Source organism: Triturus cristatus, chromosome 6 (assembly GCF_964204655.1).
Source record: "Triturus cristatus chromosome 6, aTriCri1.1, whole genome shotgun sequence".
NCBI lineage: Eukaryota > Metazoa > Chordata > Amphibia > Caudata > Salamandridae > Triturus > Triturus cristatus.
The window spans coordinates 1,867,362,624-1,867,378,585 of record NC_140589.1 but is presented as its reverse complement, the minus strand read 5'-3'; the positions used below and the strand labels follow the sequence as shown (position 1 = coordinate 1,867,378,585).

At 44.4% G+C, this 15,962-nt stretch overlaps 1 long non-coding RNA gene across 1 annotated transcript in view; it reads right to left on the bottom strand.

The window, feature by feature from the left end:
• LOC146822230 (uncharacterized) overlaps nucleotides 1-15,567 on the bottom strand; it is a 91,330-nt gene extending 75,763 nt beyond the window's left edge. Inside the window, exon 1 of the long non-coding RNA XR_014962824.1 lies at nucleotides 15,272-15,567. This is a non-coding gene — a long non-coding RNA (uncharacterized LOC146822230). The remainder of the gene's footprint in view (nucleotides 1-15,271) is intronic.
• Between the last annotated feature and the right edge of the window lie 395 nt (nucleotides 15,568-15,962).

The window sequence follows — 15,962 nt, the reverse complement described above, 5'->3', positions numbered from 1 at the left end:
ATATTGGGTCCTGTACATGGGGATGGTTCTGATACTTTTGTCATTGTTGTGATGGATTTATTTTCAAGGTGGCCAGAAATTTCTTTTGTGAAGAATACTAACACTAAAACTGTGATTGATTTTTTAAAAGGTATAATCTCTAGGGAGGGTATACCAGAGACTCTTTTGACTGATAACGGAATGCAGCTTGTGTCCAAAGAGATGGAGGAATTTCTTATTAATTGTGGTATTGTCCACAAGAAAGCTGCCCTTTATCATCCTGAGTCTAATGGGACTGTTGAGAGATTCAACAGGGTAATAAAGAAAACCATTTCATTAGCAAAGCAAAATTGTCTTAACTGGAAAGAGGAAGTTTCTAAGAGAGTTTGTATATTTCGTTTTGCACTGCATTCTACTACTGGTAAGTCTGCTTTCCTTTTATTCTGTGGGAGGCAACCTGATACATTTCTAGAACCTCCATGGGTCAACAAATTTCTTGTAGACAAAGGTGTAACTCCTGATTTAAGTTCTTGGAAGAGCAAGGAGGATCACGTTTGTTTAAAAAGCAAAGAGAACTTTGATGTGAGACATGCTGTTAAACCCACTAAGGTGAAGGTTGGTGATTTTGTAAGAATTAAGAATCCTGGTTTTGGTGATTCTGGTTCTAAATTTTCGAAGCCTTTTAAAGTGGTCAAGGTTCTTGGTAATGCAATCAGGACCTCTGATTATAAGGTTTGGAACCTCAGCAGGGTTGCTGTGTGTGGTAATTCTACTCATGGGGAAACTAATTTCGACAATATTGGTGGGAATGGCATGGTGGATGGTTCTAACAGGCCTAAGAGAGATATACATGAACCTTCATATTTGAAGGACTATGTTACTTGATTACTATTTTATTACTCTTATGTTTATGTAGACTTTCTAATTTCAGGGACTAGGTCATGTAACTACTATGTTATTACTCTTACATTTATGTGAACCTTCGTACTTGAAGGGCTATGTTATTTAGCTGTTGTTTTGTTACTTATGTTTTTATGTTTTTTTAATGTTATATGACGCAGGGAGATTTGTTATAATGTTGCTCACTAAACTGGCTCATGTATTTCTATGACATCTATGGATTCTAGACTGCTCTGACTTCATGTAGAATTGTTGTGAGGTTGGAGGAGCCAGAGGCAGTTGGGTGGATGAGCTGTATTGAACCTCTACCCAGGAAATAAATATTAGGAAGAATCCACTACTTTCCAATGTCATTTTTATGAAGTTGTACTATTTAACACCCCCTTTAGTCACCAGCTCAACCTTTGCTCTAATACTATTATTAATTCCTCAGGTTGCACCTCACCTTTTCGATGTGTTGTCCACACTCTCTTCCATCTTTTCAGTGCTGAATTTGCAGAGACCTTAATTTGTCTCATCCCATGGGCATGGGGGTCACTAAAACAAATGTGTGCCAAAATGTTAACTAGGAATCCTAGGTATAATCTCTAGGGAGGGTATACCAGAGACTCTTTTGACTGATAACGGAATGCAGCTTGTGTCCAAAGAGATGGAGGAATTTCTTATTAATTGTGGTATTGTCCACAAGAAAGCTGCCCTTTATCATCCTGAGTCTAATGGGACTGTTGAGAGATTCAACAGGGTAATAAAGGAAACCATTTCATTAGCAAAGCAAAATTGTCTCAACTGGAAAGAGGAAGTTTCTAAGAGAGTTTGTATATTTCGTTTTGCACTGCATTCTACTACTGGTAAGTCTGCTTTCCTTTTATTCTGTGGGAGGCAACCTGATACATTTCTAGAACCTCCATGGGTCAACAAATTTCTTGTAGACAAAGGTGTAACTCCTGATTTAAGTTCTTGGAAGAGCAAGGAGGATCACGTTTGTTTAAAAAGCAAAGAGAACTTTGATGTGAGACATGCTGTTAAACCCACTAAGGTGAAGGTTGGTGATTTTGTAAGAATTAAGAATCCTGGTTTTGGTGATTCTGGTTCTAAATTTTCGAAGCCTTTTAAAGTGGTCAAGGTTCTTGGTAATGCAATCAGGACCTCTGATCATAAGGTTTGGAACCTCAGCAGGGTTGCTGTGTGTGGTAATTCTACTCATGGGGAAACTAATTTCGACAATATTGGTGGGAATGGCATGGTGGATGGTTCTAACAGGCCTAAGAGAGATATACATGAACCTTCATATTTGAAGGACTATGTTACTTGATTACTATTTTATTACTCTTATGTTTATGTAGACTTTCTAATTTCAGGGACTAGGTCATGTAACTACTATGTTATTACTCTTACATTTATGTGAACCTTCGTACTTGAAGGGCTATGTTATTTAGCTGTTGTTTTGTTACTTATGTTTTTATGTTTTTTTAATGTTATATGACGCAGGGAGATTTGTTATAATGTTGCTCACTAAACTGGCTCATGTATTTCTATGACATCTATGGATTCTAGACTGCTCTGACTTCATGTAGAATTGTTGTGAGGTTGGAGGAGCCAGAGGCAGTTGGGTGGATGAGCTGTATTGAACCTCTACCCAGGAAATAAATATTAGGAAGAATCCACTACTTTCCAATGTCATTTTTATGAAGTTGTACTATTTAACACCCCCTTTAGTCACCAGCTCAACCTTTGCTCTAACACTATTATTAATTCCTCAGGTTGCACCTCACCTTTTCGATGTGTTGTCCACACTCTCTTCCATCTTTTCAGTGCTGAATTTGCAGAGACCTTAATTTGTCTCATCCCATGGGCATGGGGGTCACTAAAACAAATGTGTGCCAAAATGTTAACTAGGAATCCTTTACAAAAGGTGTGGCCTGTGTAATTATGTGTGTGTGGCCCAAATCAGGTGAATTTGAAACCTGTGCTTGTGCCTCTATCTGGGTTTTCTGTTAGTTTATCTACATACATCTCACAACAACAAACACGTATACCTAAAAGAGGGCTGACCTATTGACTTTACCAATGCTTATTAGCTATGATTTATATTTTCATTTAATATCACAAAAATCAGTGGTAATTCCCTCCACATCACTGTTCTCTGTAATCAGCATTGCTCATATATATCTCGGGTGTCAGAGGACCGCACATCACTCACATATACAGAGACAAAGAATCATGGATTTTTCATCTCTTTAGCAGGGTTTAAGCATGTCATCCACCCGTGTTACCTATTGCTATAAATGCGTGTGTGCTCAACGAGAGGGGAACCTTGGTAATGGCTCACACAGCCTCCTCACGTAAAGAAGCCAGGACCATCACCTTCAACATGCGGCACAGTGGTTGGATGAGGGAGATAACTGGGAGAAGCGCCTACTCAGCGGCCAAGTGCAGCCAGAGAACCTACCTATTATATTGATGGGGGGGTGGGGTAGCAGATGAAAGTACAGATCTGCCACACATCGTTAAAATAATGACATACACATGGCAAACGTTTTTGAAATGTGTGCTCGGGTATGCACCATTTGACCGGGAGTTAAACATCTGGCAGTTGTCCCAGCGCATAAAATGGCTGAGAATATGTCCTTCCAGGCTTGGTGGGAGGGCGGATGTCTCGTCTTGGCGGATTTGAATATAAACAGCACCGTTCTCACATGTGAACAGGTTCGAGAGGAGTTCAGCTTAGAGCAGGGACAGTACATACCATATGCAGGCTTGAGGGAGCCGGTCAGGGTTACATGGCCTACATATCCAAATATGCCTCAGGTGACCGAGACTCTGGGCGTGCTGCTTGCATGGGGTAGCTGGCGCACGTTGGTTTCACTGCTATATAAAGCTATGAGGGCAGACTCTGGGTCTCTAGCCGTTAAGGCATGGGATGCTTGCAATGAGATTTTACAGTCACCATTGCCAAAGAAAAGCTGGATGAGGGCATGTACATTAACACGTAAAGTAACCAGTAATGCTCGACTAAAACTGTTGCATTTCCACTTCCCGCAGCAGGTGTACGTAACCCCAGTGAGGCTACATCGAATAGACCCGGCCTCTCCCCATGAATGCCCTAGATGTAACAGGGCCCAAACAGAGTTTCTGTATTTAGCATGGGATTGTTTGGAGGTGCAGCAGTATTGGGTTAATATGGTAGGAAAGGTACATGAGGAGACGGGTATCGGAGTGGATATTGCACCAGAGCATTGCATCTTGGGGCTGACACCAAAACCCAAGAAACAAAAAATGGCTTATAAATTGCTACAATTAGCCTTGGTACTGGGCAAAAGTAGGGTAGCTATCTGCTGGATGAGGGCCCGAGCCCTGACATTAGAGAGCTGGATAAGGGATGTGGGTGAATGGTCTCTCGCAGAATAATTGCACTCAAAATCCGGTAGAAAGGAAGAAAAACTGGCTGAGAACATCGCATTCTGGAGAGAATTATGCAGGGAGCTTCTTAACCCAATGGAAATGGAAAGGGTCAGAATGATACCTCTGATACTAATAGCGAAACATAAAGATAAGCACAGTGTTATACTGTAATCATGTACGATGTTCGGTTCATGCATGTTTGGTGTATGACCTGTGCTTACTTCCACATTTTCTTGTAGCTAAACATTCATGATTGATATGTCACTGGACTCTGCCACCATATGGAAATAACTGGAGGGAGATATGTTTAAAACTGTGTACAACTGCTCAGTTGTTGTTTAAAATTGAATAAATAAAGTATGTAAAAAAAAAAAAGAAGCCCGGGCCAGCTGCAATTTCTGTTTGAAGCATGTGGAAGGGACTTAATGTGTTATTTATGTTTTATACATTCCAGATACAAATATAAAGACATTTTGAGAACTACAAAGATTTTTTTTAAAACACAGCTATACCGCATGCAGCAGCAAGTCTGTGGTGTCCATTAATATTGAATTTTGGAACATAGTTCAAACACACATTTTACATGGATCATTTCCTGCTGCCAAAGGATGGTAGCGCTTTCAAATGAAAGGCCGAAACAGATGGTGAGGATAAAGCCGAAACAAATAGGAAGTATGATGCTTCCTATTTGGACTTTGGATTCACCTGCGTTACCATAACTGGCAAAATCAGGCCACTGTGTCTGGTTTGTGGCAAGACCTTGGCTAACGAAAGCATGGAAACAAGCACCACTTGGAAACTAAACACGGGTCACTGGCAGGAGAGAATAGGATGTTTTTGCCAAAAAGCTGGAAGACATCATCCACTAAAGACACTGAAAAATGTATTCTCCCCGCGAACAAATGCTTTGAAAACATCTTATCCATTGGCATACCACATTGCCAAAAACAATATGACTTTTTCAGATGGAGATAAAGTGATTCTTCCAGCAATTCTTGACATGGCCAGTACAATGCTTGGTGAAAAAACGGCGGAGAAGTTTAAAGTACTACCTGTCTCAGACACAACAGGTTGTTGACGCATCTCTGACATGTCAGTGAACATCAAGAGATAACTCATAGCAGGCTTGAAATGTAGTTGTTTTGCTTTGAAATTGGATGAAGTGACTAACTTATCTAAGGAAGCTCATTTAATTGTTTCTGTCCAATACTGCCACAAAAATGTAGTATTGGAAGATGTTCTAAACCAATCAAGGGACAGGCAGGAGCATCAGCCTTGCTTGATATTCTAAATCACTTCCTGTGTGCCAATGGCTTAAAATGGGACAGCTGTGTTGGGATCTGTACGGGTTTCTGCTACTCCATGTATGGGGATAGGGCAGGCTTAAAAGCCAAAGAGTTTTTTTTTCAAATTCAAATTCAATATCTTTATTCAGGTATTTGAAAATATCCATAAAAGATGCACAACATAAAATTTAACATACTTTTGTTAAAAACCACAATCAAGTATACATAATAACCCTAGAATCATCAGTTATAAAACCTCTTGGTGCGAGGTAATTAAAAACAGGACAGTCGAATACTATAAATCATTATCTACAACTTTCTCTTGGCAGTTGGTATGGGCTAAATCTAGGAGGAAACTTTCATTTCAATCCTAACAGTTAGTCCTCTCCTCTGGTGTTTCAAAGTCTGACTGCTATACGTAAAAAATGTACAGTGCTAAATAATACAAATGGGTCAGCGGAGAGTTTCAGAAATAAAAGGGCCACTTTGGCCTGCCTGATTTTTGTGCATTTCAGAATGTTTTTTAAAAACCGCTTCCTTGGGTAAGCATAAAAAGGACATAGTAGAACAAAGTGCAGGGTATCTTACCGAGATCGTTGATCGCAACCGCAGCACCCTTTTTGGCTAACGTCACTAGCATAACCAGCTGGGACTGATAAAATGTGGTGCAAGAGATTAAGTCTAAATCTTGTCATCAGGAATCTGTCTTGTCTATTATGTATGTTAGACAGATAAAATTCCATACCCACACATGTTTTTGTAAGCTGGTGTTCTCTTACAGTGCATTTCCGCCCTTCCCTTTCCTCTCTAGCACTGGCTGAGTGTCCTAAAAAATCTGCCCTTATGACACCCTTGTCTCGATTGAGTATTGTTGAGGGGTCATCAAAAAGATTAGCATGTCCCAAACTAGTTAAAGTGTCCTTGACAAATTTGAGCCAGGGTATTTGCAGCCCTTTGTCCCCCTTCATACAGTCCTCCAAGATTTGTCTACTGAGGCTTGCCTCGGGGTTTGACCAAATTTTGATCCAACACATGATGGGATTGAGGCGGGCCCTTTCGCTAATATAAGAGATGCCCAGCTCTTCATGGACTATAAAAGAAGGGGTGCTTTGCGGAACTTGCAAAAGTCTCCTTAGAAACTTATCTTCCTCCAATTGAATTTTCCCCCCGTTTGTGAAACCCCACACCTCACTTCCATACAGGGTTTTAGCACAGCAGACAGAACTGTATAAGTGTGCTATTTCGTTGGGTGACCAACGACCAAGTCTGCGTGCATAGTTCATTATTGATCCCACCGCACCCAGATGTTGGGTGCATTTATGACTTACAAGGGGTTTAAAATTTAAGTCTTTGTCAAAGACAATCCCCAGGTAATTGAAAAGTTTTACCTTCTCAAGTTTATGTGTACCTATGGTAAAGACACAGTTCATCTGGGGGGTTTTGCCCACTTCCATAATAAAAGATTTTGTGAGGTTGGGAACTAGATCAAGGTCTGCCATAAAACTAACAAATCCACCAATGAGGGCCTGCAAGCTCCTACCTGTACGCGCCAGGAGGACAGCGTCGTCTGCGTAGAGTAGGACGGGTACGCCTCTCCTCCCAATGCAGGGACAGTCTGCCTCCAGGACTCCAAGCGCCTTATCGAGGCCATTAATGTAAAGCGTAAACAGGAATGGGGCGAGGATGCATCCTTGCCTCACCCCGCCCCGACACTGAAAGTCCTCTGTGACGTCACCCTCGTTGGTAAATCTGACCCGTGCCGTGGTGTTTTGGTGAAGCATACGCAGAGCTTGGATCAGACCTGGGTCCACGCCCATGGCGCTCAAGATCTCCCACAGCCTTCTTCTGTTCACACAGTCGAAGGCCGCTGAAAGATCCATGAACGCCAAATAAACTGTCCCTTCCCTGACCAAGGTGTACTTTGCCACCAAGTAATGAAGGTTAAGGCATTGGTCAGTTGTGGAGCGCCCATTTCGAAAGCCATACTGAACGTCAGTAATGATATTATTTTCGTCAGCCCATGTCATTAGGTGGTTTAGAATGACTCGTCCCAAGACTTTCGCCGTAACATCTATTAGGGATATTGGACGATAACATTGAGGGTCTTTTCTGTTACCCTTCTTGAATATGGGCACAATAACGGCCGTGGACCAAGATCTAGGCATACCCACCTCAATGGCTGTGTTATACACCCTAGTTAATATGGGGGCCCAGAGGTCTGACTGACTTTTAAATAAATCAGGAGGAATCCCATCCGGCCCTGGCGCCTTTCTCACTACTAGGCCATCTATGCCTAACTGGACCTCATCCACCGGAATGGGTGTCCAGGCACAAGTGGGGGGTCCTATGGCTGGTATAAACTGCACCTCCGGCGCCCCACGATTGTACAGACTAATAAAGTGCGCCTCCCATGCCTCTGGCAGGATGTGAGACGCCACATGGGGTTTGTCTGCGGGTTGAAAACACGGAGCGTTTATGACCCTCCAGAAACTGCTCGTGTCTCTGAGCTCGGCTGCCTCTCTTAGGGATTCCCATGCCTCTGTTGGTAAGGCTGTTTTCCGCAGCTTGATCGCTTTTTTGTAGCGACTCCTGCATGCGGCAATATTTCCTTTATTCTTTGGGACCTTAGTTAGTGCCGACTTCAGGTCCCTGTGGGCCTTTGAACAGTTCTTGTCGAACCATCTAGGATGAAAGTCAGCCTGGGGCTTGGGTTTACTTCTTAGGAGGCTTTCAATATGTTGAGCAGAGCCCTCAAATGCTGTAATTAGGTCCGTCCCCTCTACCTTAGGATCTAGGCACCTCCAGGTGTGATTCTCAGCATTGGCGAGGAGAGCTCTATGGAGTTCAACACCATCAATGTTCCTCCATTTAATTCTCCTCCCCTGATCCCTAGCCTTGTATTCGCCCACAGTGGGTGTTTCAGCCACTTTGGTGCCTAGTGTATCTGTAAGTGACATAGCCAGGGGATTATGATCACTAAACACACTTGGAATAATCTCAAAATGGCCTACCCTACTTTCTAGCACAGTGGATATGAAAATATAATCAATAACTGAGTCCTTTCCTCTCCCCTTAAAGAACGGGATCAATGAGTAAGATGTTCCGTGCCCAATCATGTCCATCGTGTGAGTTAAGGCAAACTTGCTGACAATTCTACTTAGTGCCAGACCCTCTCTCGAGTGTTCCGTGTGCCAGCCCTTGGTGGAGGGGCAGGCATCCCACCTCCCACCTTCCCATTTCAGGTGGGGGCACTGATGGCAATTAAAATCCCCCATAAGAATTAGCTGGGTGCCTGCATCCCTAGTGTCATTTAAGCTAGTCAGCCTCTCCTCCAGCTCAGCCAAATTTAGTATAGATTGTCCTGCGTTTATAAGAATAATCTTTGTGCTCTTAATAGTAAATCTTACTCCCTGGAGGCAGCTTGAATCCCACCCCAGGTCTACCCACTTCCCGTGAAGAGCCAGTGCTACATACATAATTAGCCCTCCCTTGGCACGGCCCATAGTTGATTTCCTGGCTGCAACAGGGAATGATTTATAGCCTTAAATAAATGATGCATTATTACTTGTTTCCCATGTCTCCTGAAGACAAATAACATGAAATTTTTTAATGAAATCTTGCCAATCCGGATTTTGGATCTTGGTTGCCAGTCCAGCAATGTTCCAGAAGATCAACCTCAATTCATTGTGATTTGGGTCTAACCCCTTAGGTGCTCCGGGCAGGTGCCTTGGGCTGGTACCACTTGTTGGTCGGTTGGCTGAAAGGGTCCTGGGTTCAACTTCTCTTCCCATCGCACCAGCGTTACCAACAACTGGATCTGGGTCAGATGCCCCCAAACCCAAGTCAGGTACCCCTAGGGGGTGTGTGTCTCCAGAGGTACAATGGTAGTCAGATATTAGTTCTATCTCAGGCTCCCCGATCCCTGGTGTCGACAGTCAATCTTGCTCGTCCAGGGCCGACAAACTTGAGAGTGGGGCAAATCTATTCATTAAATTGCTGTGAGCCTTATCCCTTCTTTTTGTAACTGCCCCTAACCCCTGCCATCTTGTCCCGTTATCCTGTGCTCTATTCCTGTAGAAGAAGTGCAAGGGTAACATCCTGATACAGGACCCATTTCCTCCCTCCTCATAGCGATTATCCAACAACTCTCTGACTAACTCGGGGTGCCTATAATTGACAATCACACAGTCGCCCGCAAATTTTTTCCCAGTATTCCCAATCCAGGCTACTCTCCTGGCCATGAGGATATGCCTGTGCTGCAATCTCCTGGCAGATGTATTATTGAGTAACCAGTGTGAAGCTTTGTTAATCAGTGTGTTGGTTGTTTCTTCTTTGGCATTATTGAGACCAGGCACACCTACTAACACAATCGAATAGGGACTAGAAGCGGGAGGCAAATCCAGGGTCTGGAGACCTGGGGTGCTCATGGCGCACGCATTCCAGGTAATTTTTTCCACATTAACTTGCTCGTTTGAGCCCCATCAGGCATCCTTAGGGTCGGGAGGGGTTCGTGTTGTACCCTGGGCCTTGCCACCGGGGATCCTGGTGCTTGTGTTCCCCTGGTCCAGGGGAATTTCCCTGTGGTCTCGCATAACAGGGTTAGAGTTAATAGCAGCCTTTTTCCCGCTATCAGCCACTACTGGCTCCTCCTCCCTCCTCAGTGGATTAACCCCAGGGGGCTGACCACAAACTGGGTCTGCCAGCCTACTTATTTTTTCCACCAAGTTTAGGATTGCTTTCATGACTGGGTCTAAGTGTTGAGATAAAAGCTGTTCCATTTTTTTCCCAAAGGCTACCGTAATGTCATGCAGCCGCTCCACCCTATTTATGTTATGACAATCTGGGCATACTGTGTTCTCAGGGTTTATATTACCTCCTTTGCTAGGCTTGGTTTGCCCTCTACGTCCAGGCTTGCTGGGGCGATTTACAGCAATGGTTCCACCACTGTTTAATTGCCCTGTCACAAGTTGAGATCTTTTGGAGCGTGTACTTACTTCCCTAGTGAGTGGCTGTATGGATTCATTATTAGGCATTAACCGTAGTGCGCTAGTCGCCCCCCTTAACTCTTCTCCTCCCCGAGTGTTATTTTCAGTAACCAGCTGAGTGTTGGTATTGATGGGCGGCAACTTCGGGCTACCTGTATTGGTATGAACTATTGCTAATTGACCTAGTGAATCTGGGTCCCCCTGAGAACTGCTTTCTGCCACTATCAATGTGTCGGAGGACTGAGGCTGGGTTGGCTGGGTATGAGTTAGTTGAGACAAGCGGGTTCCTCCGCCGGGCGTGGGGCAAAGAGCTATGTTGCCCAATGAGGACCGTTTATTGGCTATTAAAGAGTCCAGCGAAAGCCGCTTCTCAGTTAGCAGGATCTCATGGGCTAACAGTGACTCGGCACGTATAATAAAAGCATCCAGGGTTCCCTTTACCCCTCCCTCTGTCCTTATTTGCTGGTTCTTTGATTTGACCATGATCTAGATAGCACTGCTCCACGTGTTAGTGCTGAGACCTTACTCAAGGGTAATGTGTCTTATGTGTCTACAAGGGGTACAGTGTCACACCAGTGCCTCTCCCCTAAGCCAACTAACAGCAGCACATGTCATCAAAAAGCAATGGTGGCATAAACAGGCTGTGTACCTCTACAGGATGCGAGGATATCTGGTTCCGCCGGATAGGACCGAGTAGTACTCCACACGAACAGCTGCTAGTAGAAATGCAAGGGACTGGGCCCAGCCCTGCCTCTTCCTGCCCCGGACGGCCACAGACGGCCCGCCCTTCGCCCGGCGCCGCCCGCGCGCCTCCCACGACGCGGAGGGAGCCTGTCGTTTAAGTAGCACCTCCGGGCGCACTGGTAGCAGGAAGTGAAGCGGGATGCGGAAGCCATGAGCAGAGGACGATGGGAGCTGTCGTCTCCCCCAGCTGCGGCCAACGAAGGTGAGTGGCGGCGAGGGAGACACACAGCGTGGGCGTCCCGTGAGGATTCCGCAGCGTTTGCCAAGTAAGTCCGCTTCCAAGTAAAGGTGAGATGTGGCCCCCGCTCCACCGAGGGAGCCTGTCGTTTAAGTAGCGCCTCCGGGCGCACTGGTAGCAGGAAGTGAAGCGGGATGCGGAAGCCAGGAGCAGAGGACGATGGGAGCTGTGGTCTCCCCCAGCTGCGGCCAACGAAGGTGAGTGGCGGCGAGGGAGACACACAGCGTGGGCGTCCCGTGAGGATTCCGCAGCGTTTGCCAAGTAAGTCCGCTTCCAAGTAAAGGTGAGATGTGGCCCAAGAGTTGAAAGTGGCTCTACATATTCTATGGACCCACTGTATGATACACCGGGAAGCCGTTGGAGTCTGAAAACATGGATAGAGAACTTGGGGGATGTGTTGAATTCAGCTGTGAAAATTGCAAATTTTATAAAGGGTCAACCCACTAGAGTGCATCTGTTTGAAATTTTAGGAGCAGAAGTGGGAGCTAAACATGATGGTTTGCTTTTCCATACAGACGTCTGGTGGTTATCTAAAGGGGAGGTGTTGTATCGCATTTTTTAATTGAGAAATTAAGTATGCCAATTCCTTCCGTATTTGGGCCCCCACAAACATAACAGTTGTGTAATCCCGTTGGCTTGTGCTTTTAGTATACCTTGCAGACATCTCTGATAAAGTCCTTGAATTTGTCTTTGCAAGGAGCTGATAGTACATCTTTCTCCATATATAAAAAAAATGTTTGCCTTCAAGAAGAAGCTGGAATTGTGGAGAAGACTAATTCAAGGTGGCCTGATTGAGGCATTATACAAAACACAAAAGTCTAAGGGTCTCTAACAGGTCAACTACAGGTATGATTCAGGCTATTGCTGGGGCTCAGACCCCTATTGGGTTTCTTTGATGCACCCACACGTCAGACCATCATTCAAGCACCAATAATGTCTAGATTGGACTATGCCTGCTCTCTGTACCTTGGCTCAAATAAGGCTGAAATTCTGAGGCTCCAAAGGGCCCAGAACGCAGCAGCAAGAACCCTGCTTGGCCTGCGCAGGTCCTGCCCGGTGTCAGACGCCATTCGCCGGCTGCATTGGCTGCCGGTGGCTAGGCGAATTGAATTCAAGGCGCTCTGCATCACTTTCAAAGCCCTGAAATTCACCACCCCTAGCATCCTGCTTTCGCCGTATGTCCCCACACGTCACCTACGCTCACTAGGTCAACACCTGGTGGAGGCTCCCAGGACACGGAGGGTGCGGGCTGGAGGCCGCTCCTTCCGCAGTAGGGCGGCCTACCTCTGGAATTCGCTGCCTACTCACCTCCGGGGCCTTAACAACTACTTAGAATTCAGGAAGGCCATTAAAACACACCTGTTTCCCGCCGCTTAGCCTGTGCCCCTGGTTCCTCCTAACGTGTTAGTTGCTCTTCTGTCAGCGCCGGGACGCCCCTTTGCTGGGGCAGCTGTTGCGCTATACAAGTTGTGGTAACATTAACATTAACATGATGACCCAAGTGCCTCTAAGTGCACTAGAGAAACTAACTCTACACAGAGAGTCCTACCTAAAAGGACGGAATCCCATCACTTTCCGAAGTGACATGCTTCATCATCTGGGTCCTCCTCCCGACTGTAAATCCTAGTACAGTCGGAGGCTACAACCCCCTCACTGAGAGGGAGGAGCACAGGGATGTTTTTTACTGTTATCCCTATCCTACGGGTCCCTAAAACCCAGAAAGAAGAGCTGATATTGTAGAATGTGAGTAAAGAGCGCAGTGCAAATTAAAGCAAAAACTGTGCTAATGTTAACTAAAACTGGCACAGAATACTTTAATGATTGTTTCATGATGTCAGGATTAAAAACAGTGCAAAAAAGCAGTTTTAACAGAATAACTGCAAACATGGTCTACATGTTTCAGTTATCATGACCTTATTGGTGTCTAGCTTTCTTCAGGACCTAGATATAAATTGCTACTGTGAGTGCTCAAAAGATATTAGTGTAACAAAAAAAGGAATTTAGATGGAAACAATACAACCTATACCACACTAGATCTCAGATCGAGAGTCCATGTGCATAAGTGAACCTTTGTAAAGAAAGTAACAGGGCATCAGCGCGGTGCCTCCGGTCTTAGGTAGGACTCTCTGTGTAGAGTTAGTGTCTCTAGTGCACTTAGAGACACTTAGGTCATCATAGCTGTAGTTGACCTGTTAGAGACCCTTAGACATTTGTGTTTTGTATAAGTAGATTGGGGATTTAGTCTGAGCAGGTCTATAAACGTTTTCCTTTGGCCCTTCCATCCTGATTTTGTATTACTGATTAAGGCATTCCCATGTTTAGCAGAAGCTCATGAGGACACAGGATATATACTTGAAAGTGCTGCTGAGGTCATTGGAAATTACTTGATTTCTCCCAGAGAAAGTTTAGAAAAGTACTTTCCTGAAGACAATGATCATGTCAATGACCGGGTCTTTCAACTTTTTCTACTGGATGTAGGTACTCATCTCCCAGTGCACCATCAAGAAGATCTAATTGATCTTCAGAGTGACCTTGTTCTCCAGAAGCAAATCAGCAAAATCTTATTCCAGGAATATTGACTGAAAATGTCTCAATAATATTTAGGTTTGTAGAAAATTGCAGTCGAGACGCTTCTGCCTTTTAGCTCATCATATTTATGCAAGATCGGGTTCTTATTGTCAGTATTAAAGATGAAGTACCGTTCTAGACTTAAAGTGGATCACAACTTGAGGATGGCAGTAGCAAAAATACATCCAAAGATTGACCATCTCTCTGGAGAAAAACAGTTTCATTCACCACATCAGTTTAGAAAGGCGTTATCACCCAAATGAGTGGTGTCAAATTATGTTTTGTTTGTGAAAAATAAAGTATCATTGTACATTTTTGGGCAATTCTTAATAGAGACTTTTAAAAAACAATACTGTAGCAAGCCTCTGCCACCTGAACCATAGTCACCCACATACCTTTGGTACGCTAAACACTGTTTAATATTATGAAGACCTCTGCTCTAGACTGTCTAGCCTGGTTAAGACTATTGGTCAGGAGGTTGGGAGGGAGAGGTTCATGAGTAAAAGTATTTCTATCTCTGTTCTTTCTTCCTTACAGGCACATAGGAGAATTTCTATCAACAAAGATGTTGTTTGGCGGGCAAAAAACTGCATATACTAAGAAATTTAAGTCGAGATTTTATTTTTAGGAGTGGGTTTTTACAGTCTTGTTGACACTCTTTGGATTCATTTATTAAGTTAAGTCTGGTTATACTACGTCCACAAAGGGTAAAGAATCTTTAACATGTGTTCTGCTTTTCATCTTTTCTAGGTCATGGCAGAGTCTGGGGCCCTTTCATCAATGCCCTTGAAAAAAAAACATATGCCAGGATAAGTCACTTTTCTTTTAATACTCAAAATAAGATAGGTTAGGCCGGCTCCCAGAGAGCAAATCACCCGTGCTCCTGATTAACCAACAAGAGGGTGGAGTTTATTCAGAAACTGAAAAGTCTTTGTCCTAAATTAATAGGGTAATACCATACAATAGAAAAAGGAAATAGAAGGTTAAGGAGAGAAGGCAAATAAATTGCTTTATCGTGTCAACTGACTTTGTTTATGGCTTCTAGGTATCCACTCTGAAACCACAGGTGAAGAGAAAACAAAAAGAACCCCAATAATTGGCTGTTGTGGCTGATACTCATAAGGCTATACCCTTCTCTCCTCCCGTTCTCCAAAGATTCAGCCCCATACCTGGCTCAGCTACATTTCTCCTGAAACATGGCAGGGCATTGCGTCTGGTCGGGAGCTCGGGTGCACTCTGCTACTGCGAGAACCCTGCCACAGTCTGCAGACGCGGGAGGGATTTGGGAAGATGACTTCAGGGAACTCAGCGGTTGCTTTTCCTCTGGTCATTGCACTGGGGAATTCTGATGTTTGAGCAGCATTGGTGACTGAGCTTTAGCTATTATCGCCCTGTGGGTTTTCTCTCTTCCAACCTCTGGTGGGAAAACAGGTTGGTTTTGGATCCGCAATGTTCTCACCAGCGTTTCTCTTAATTTCCGCATTTGCCGGCAACAACCATTCTTCCGTATTCCTGGGTTTAAAAGGACCTTCCTGCTCTCTGATTGGCTCTACGGGGACCTCGTGACTGGCCCCATCCAGCTCTTCTGAGGTTGCGGCTTCCTTTCCCTTTGAATCTACATCATGGTTACCAGGCTGCAGAGGAAGAGAAGAGTGTTCCGGTAAGCATAGAACATGCCAGGGAATGTCCAGCACATCTTCTGATTCCTGTTCCTTCTCCCGGTAACAAGCGCTTACTCCCCTCATTGGGCTTCTTTTGATACCTGGTGCATAATTGGGGGTTTCTCTCCAGTTACTACTCCCACTATCAAGATTCTTGACTTTTTGGTGTAGGATTTTGAGAAGGGTTTAGAAGTGTGCA